At 49.7% G+C, this 6,808-nt stretch overlaps 1 protein-coding gene across 1 annotated transcript in view; it reads left to right on the top strand.

The window, feature by feature from the left end:
* The window catches only part of LOC132777432 (AP-5 complex subunit sigma-1-like), a 127,319-nt gene that overhangs the window by 46,450 nt on the left and 74,061 nt on the right, over positions 1–6,808 (top strand). The window lies entirely within an intron of this gene.

The following is a 6,808-nucleotide window of genomic DNA, read 5'->3' as shown; positions in this document are numbered from 1 at the left end:
CCTGAAACAAAAAAGAGAGTGTTTACTGGCAAATGTAATGCATTAAAAGTGGCAACACCCCCCCTTTTGCCACTATACTTCTACTCTTTGTATAGAACTGTTAGTTGTAAGATTTAAACTGTTGTATCATGCTTAATCCTGCCCCTTTTTACCCTGCTTATGTATAGTTGTATGGATTGGTTGCTTGTAGCTGTCAATCAGTACTGTTTGGCTCCACCTCTTCCTGCAGGAGGGGAGAGCTTCCTTTTTCTTCTTCATTCTGCCATCAGAGTTCCTACCACATGGACGTGAGTAAAAGACTTGATTCTAAAGGACCCTGATTTAAGTTACCTCTTAGCACTAGTTCTGAGGTTTTTTACCCTTGGGACTCATGCTTTATGTCCTCATCGTCCTGGATAACATTGAGGAGATCCCAAGCGCCTTCAAGCCGGTTCTTTTGGCACCAGAATTCCAGGGAAGCTCCTCGGATCTGAAACCAGTGCCTGGCAGCTGCGACGGACTGGATGAGGGCCAACAAGCTGAGGCTTAATCCAGACAAGACAGAGGTCCTCCTGGTCAGGCGCGAGGGCGATTGGGGTCTCGGGTGGCTGCCTGTGCTCGGCGGAAGGGGTCCCACTCCCTCCCCCTGAGGACATCTAATCAACTCTCAACAAAAGATTGCTCCAGGCACTGCCAGGCCATCAAATGCTAATCAAGGTGGTCAGTTGAAACATTCCCACCTAGCTCCAGCAGACAAGAGTCCTTTGTCCCACTCTGGTCATTCCACGGATATATAAACCCATTTTCCTAGTTCCAACAGACCTCACTACCTCTGAGGATGCTTGCCATAGATGCAGGCGAAACGTCAGGAGAGAATGCCTCTAGAACATGGTCATGTAGCCCGAAAAACCTACAACAACCCATTCCCACCTAGCTCCAGCAGACAAGATTAACACCTCCCAGCAAGAGATTTTCCCAGGCTCAGGCAGACCTTCAAATGCTAATGAAGGTGATCAGCTAAACATTCACACCTAGCTCCAGCAGGGAAGAGCCATTCCACAGATATATAAACCCATTTTTCCCAGTTCCAATAGACCTCACTCCCTCTGAGGATGCTTGCCATGGATTCAGGCGAAACGTCAGGAGAGAATGCCTCTAGAACATGGCCCTATAGCCCGAAAAAACCCAGAAGAACCTAAAGGCACAATTGTGGTCTTTCGTGTCTTCTGACCCTGGCTGTCTTAGTGAATCGGTCTCACTTGCAAGCCTAAACTCCGAGTGGCTGGGAAATGAGCGGGAAGAAGAAGCTCACCCGTTCCGCCCTGAGGTCACAATGTTTGGCCTGGGGAGAAAGCAAAAGGAAAAGGAAGCAAAAGCAAAAGGAAGTTGTTTTGAAAAGTAACTTCCTCTCCGCAGCAACGTTTTCCCCGACCGTCAGCACATTCTGCAAACAAAGGCCTCTGCAGATTGGGACACATGGGACTTTCCGTCATTGGAAGCATCCATGAAAATTCCCTTTGAAAACTACGTCTCCCTCCATGGAGTCATGGAGTTTGGGGTCATGGGAGCGGCCAAGAAGGGGAGGCATATAAATAGAGTAAATAAATAAATAAGGAATGCTGGTGCCTCCCCAAACTACAAATCCAGGGATTCCCTTGAGCTGGGCTGCTGTGAGTTTTCCAGGCTGCCTGGCCATATTCCAGAAGCATTCTCTCCTGATGTTTCACCCAAATATATGGCAGGCATCCCCACACATTGTGAGGCCCCTTCCTTCCCTTTCAGGCGCAGCTGCGATGACCATTGTGAATGCTGGCTGAGGTCAGCCGGTGTCCAGCCAACCAGCAAGTGGCTTGAGCCCCAGCAAGGAAGGCAGGCGCATAGGGCGTGGTGAAAGCACAAGGCGGCTGGAGGAAGGCATGGGAGGCAATGGGAGAAACAGGTCTAGAAGAAGGGCAAGGCAAAGGCTCCAGCTGAAGCTGAGAGGAGGAATCCAAAGCAGAAGGTATGGGGAGCCAGCCCCTTCCTGGCAGAGGATTTCTCTGGCATGTCAGAGGAAATGGGGGTTGGTGGGTTTCAGAGTGATGAGTCTATCCACGATAGGAGAGAATTGCAGGCAGTTGAGGCCAAGGTTTGGCATTCCTGTGATTGCTCAAGTGAAATCAAGTGGCATGATCATCAAGTTTGAAGATGACACCAAATTGGGAGGGAGAGCCAATACTCCAGAGGACAGGAGCAGAATTCAAAACGATCTTGACAGATTAGAGAGATGTTGGGCCAAAACTAACAAAATGAAGTTCAACAGTGACAAATGCAAGATACTCCACTTTGGCAGAAAAAATGAAATGCAAAGATACAGAATGGGGGACAATGCCTGGCTCGAGGGCAGTACGTGTGAAAAAGATCTTGGAGTCCTCGTGGACAGGAAGTTAAACATGAGCCAGGAATGTGACGTGGCGGCAAAAAAAGCCAATGGGATTTTGGCCTGCATCAGGAGGAGCCGAGTGTCTAGGTCTAGGGAAGTCATGCTCCCCATGCTCTATTCTGCTCTGGTTAGACCACACCTGGGATATTGTGTCCAATTCTGGGCACCACAATTCAAGAGAGAGATTGACTCTAAGCTGGAATGTGTCCAGAGGAGGGCGACTAAAATGATCAAGGGTCTGGAGAACAAGCCCTATGAGGAGCGGCTTAGGGAACTGGGCATGTTTAGCCTGAAGAAGAGAAGGCTGAGAGGAGATATGATGAGAGCCATGTATAAATATGTGAGAGGAAGCCACAGGGAGGAGGAGGGAGCAAGCTTCCTTTCTGCTTCCTTGGAGACTAGGATGCAATGGGACAATGGCTTCAAACTACAAGAGAGGAGATTCCACCTGAACATGAGGAAGAACTTCCTGACTGTGAGAGCCGTTCAGCAGTGGAACTCTCTGCCCCGGAGTGTGGTGGAGGCTCCTTCTTTGGAAGCTTTTAAGCAGAGGCTGGATGGCCATCTGTCAGGGGTGCTTTGAATGCAATATTCCTGATTCTTGGCAGAATGGGGTTGGACTGGATGGCCCATGAGGTCTCTTCCAACTCTTTGATTCTATGATTCTATGAAATCAATTCTCTTGGGGAGTTTTCCCGAGAAGCCAGATTAGGTTTGAGAATGGAGGGAGTGAAGAATAGACTAATTAGATTTTTGAAGAGAGTCCAATGAGATTTTTGAAGACCAGTTGCGTTGGGCATGATCTCATGGCTACTTGGTCGGGCTTCAATTAAGTGGAGTTCGCTTTACGCCTCTCAGAGGAGACAACGTTGTCAAAGGATGGCTCTCCTGTCTGTCTCTGCTCTCAAGTCTCCTCAAGTTTCCTGTTCTGGTTCACACCTTTGCTTCCTTGAAGGGCTTACCTTGGGGAAATCCCTGTCGTCTCGTTTATGTTTGAAGAATTGCTGTGGATTTTGACGTTCTTGACTTTATGTAATTTGTCCTTTTTGGATTATTACTATTTTTGTATCTGCTATTTTTCTGACCCTTTAGGGATTCATAGAATCATAGAATCAAAGAGCTAGAAGAGACCTCATGGGCCATCCAGTCCAACCCCATTCTGCCAAGAAGCAGGAATATTGCATTCAAATCACCCCTGACAGATGGCCACCCAGCCTCTGTTTCAAAGCTTCCAAAGGAGCCTCCACCACACTCCCTTTGAGGAAGGCAGAGAGTTCCACTGCTGAACGGCTCTCACAGTCAGGAAGTTCTTCCTAATGTTCAGGTGGAATCTCCTTTCATAGAATCCTAGAATCAAAGAGCTAGAAGAGACCTCATGGGCCATCCAGTCCAACCCCATTCTGCCAAGAAGCAGGAATATTGCATTCGAAGCACCCCTGACAGATGGCCATCCAGCCTCTGCTTAAAAGCTTCCAAAGAAGGAGCCTCCACCACACTCCCTCCGGGGCAGAGAGTTCCACTGCTGAATGGTTCTCACAGTCAGGAAGTTCTTCCTCATGTTCAGATGGAATCTCCTCTCTTGTAGTTTGAAGCCATTGTTCCATTGCGTCCTAGTCTCCAAGGAAGCAGAAAACAAGCTTGCTCCCTCCTCCTCCCTGTGGCTTCCTCTCACATATTTACACACGGCTATCATATCCCCTCTCAGCCTTCTCTTCTTCAGGCTAAACATGCCCTGCTCCTTAAGCCGCTCCTCATAGGGCTTGTTCTCCAGACCCTAGTCTCCAGGGAAGCAGAACACAAGCTTGCTCCCTCCTCTCTGTGGCTTCCTCTCACATATTCATCCATGGCCCTCATCATGTCTCCTCTCAGCCTTCTCTTCTTCAGACTAAACATGCCCAGCTCCTTAAGCCGCTCCTCATAGGGCTTGTTCTCCAGACCCTAGTCTCCAGGGAAGCAGAACACAAGCTTGCTCCCTCCTCTCTGTGGCTTCCTCTCACATATTCATCCATGGCTCTCATCATATCTCCTCTCAGCCTTCTCTTCTTCAGGCTAAACATGCCCAGTTCCCTAAGCCACTCCTCATAGGGCTTGTTCTCCAGACCCTTGATCTGCTTCCTTCTCCCTGTGGCTTCCTCTCACATATTTATACATGGCCCTCATCATATCTCCTCTCAGCCTTCTCTTCTTCAGGCTAAACATGCCCAGCTCCTTAAGCCGCTCCTCATAGGGCTTGTCCTCCAGACCCTTGATCTGCTCCCTCCTCCCTGTGGCTTCCTCTCACATATTGATACATGGCCATCATCATGTCTCCTCTCAGCCTTCTCTTCTTCAGGCTAAACATGCCCTGCTCCTTAAGCCGCTCCTCATAGGGCTTGTTCTCCAGACCCTAGTCTCCAGGGAAGCAGAAAACAAGCTTGTTCCCTCCTCCCTGTGGCTTCCTCTCACATATTTATACATGGCTCTCATCATATCTCCTCTCAGCCTTCTCTTCTTCAGGCTAAACATGCCCTGCTCCTTAAGCCGCTCCTCATAGGGCTTGTTCTCCAGACCCTAGTCTCCAGGGAAGCAGAAAACAAGCTTGCTCCCTCCTCCTCCCTGTGGCTTCCTCTCACATATTTATACATGGCTCTCATCATATCTCCTCTCAGCCTTCTCTTCTTCAGGCTAAACATGCCCTGCTCCTTAAGCCGCTCCTCATAGGGCTTGTTCTCCAGACCCTATTGCCTTTCCCCTGTTTCCCTTCAATAAACATTCTTAGATAGAACTATTGGACATGCAACGGGCCTCTTTGCACGCAGAACTTTTTTTTGTCATGTCAGGAGCGACTTGTCAGGAACTGCAAGTCGCTTCTGGTGTGAGAGAATTGGCCGTCTGCAAGGACGTTGCCCAGGGGATGCCCGGATATTTTGATGTTTTACCACTCTTGTGGGAGGCTTCTCTCATGTCCCCTTCGCATGAGGAGCTGGAGCTGATAGAGGGAGCTCATCTGCCTCTCCCTGGATTCGAACCTGCGACCTGTTGGTCTTCAGTCCTGCCGGCACAGCGGTTGAACCCACTGCGCCACTGGGGGCTCCACCCAGAACTATTCATTCTGGAATGGTCCCAGCATTGGATGGTGCATGTGGCAGGGCTCAGGTTGCATTGAAGCAGGTGGTCAGTGTTTTGCTCTTCTCCACACTCGCATATCGTGGATTCCATTTTGTGGCCCCATTTCTTAAGGTTGGCTCTGTATCTCGTGGTGCCAGAGCGCAGTCTGTTCAGCGCCTTCCAAGTCGCCCCGTCTTCTTCTGTGTGCCCAGGAGGGAGTCTCTCATTTGGTATCAGCCATTGGTTGAGGTGCTGGGTTTGAGCCTGCCACTTTTGGACTCTCACTTGCTGGGGTGTTCCAGCGAATGTCTCTGTAGATCTTAGAAAACTATTTTTTGATTTAAGTCGTTGCCGTGCTGGCTGATACCCAAACAGGGGATGAGCTGGAGATGTCTCTGCCTTGGTCCTTTCACTATTGGCTGCCACTTCCCGGCGGATGTCAGGTGGTGCAATACCGGCTAAGCAGTGTAATTTCTCCAGTGGTGTGGGGCGCAGGCACCCCGTGATAATGCGGCATGTCTCATGAAGAGCCACATCCATTGTTTTAGCGTGGTGAGATGTGTTCCACACTGGGCATGCACACTCTGCAGCAGAGTAGCACAGCGCAAGGGCAGATGTCTTCACTGTGTCTGGTTGTGATCCCCAGGTTGTGTCAGTCAGCTTTCGTATGATATTGTTTCTAGCGCCCACTTTTTGCTTGATGTCCAGGCAGTGCTTCTTGTAGGTCAGACCACGGTCCAGAGTGACTCCTCCCAGGTGTTTGGGTGTGCTGCAGTGCTCCCGTGGGATTCCTTCCTTCCCAGGTAATGATCCCCAGAGCTCGGAAATGCTTGTCTGTTCTTAAGGTGAAAGGCACATGTCTGTGTTTTAGATGGGTTAGGGATCAGTTGGTTTTCCCTGTCATAGGCAGTAAGAACACCTAGAGCTTCGGAGAGCTTCTGTTCAGCCATCTCAAAGCTCCCTGCTTGAGCGGTGATGGCATGATCATCAGCATAGATGAAACTCTCTGTCCCTTCTGGCAGTGGCTGGTCATTTGTGTAGATGTTGAACATGGATGGAGCAAGCACGCTCCCCTGAGGCAGGCCGTTCTTCTGTTTCCGCCACCTGCTTCTCTGGCCCTGGAACTCAACAAAAAAGCTCCTGTTTTGTAGCAGGCTTCCATATCTGTGTTTTAGATGGGTTGGGGATCAGCTGGTTTTCCCTGTAATAGGCAGTAAGAGCACCTAGAGCTTTGGAGAGCTTCTGTTCAACCGTCTCAAAGCTCCCTGCTTGAGCGGTGATGGCATGATCATCAGCATAGATGAAACTCTCTGTCCCTTC

The sequence above is a fragment of the Anolis sagrei genome, chromosome 5 (assembly GCF_037176765.1).
Source record: "Anolis sagrei isolate rAnoSag1 chromosome 5, rAnoSag1.mat, whole genome shotgun sequence".
In the NCBI taxonomy this organism is placed as follows: Eukaryota; Metazoa; Chordata; class Lepidosauria; order Squamata; family Dactyloidae; genus Anolis; species Anolis sagrei.
Note: the sequence above shows the minus strand (reverse complement) of the source record. Positions and strands in the feature narration are given on the sequence as shown.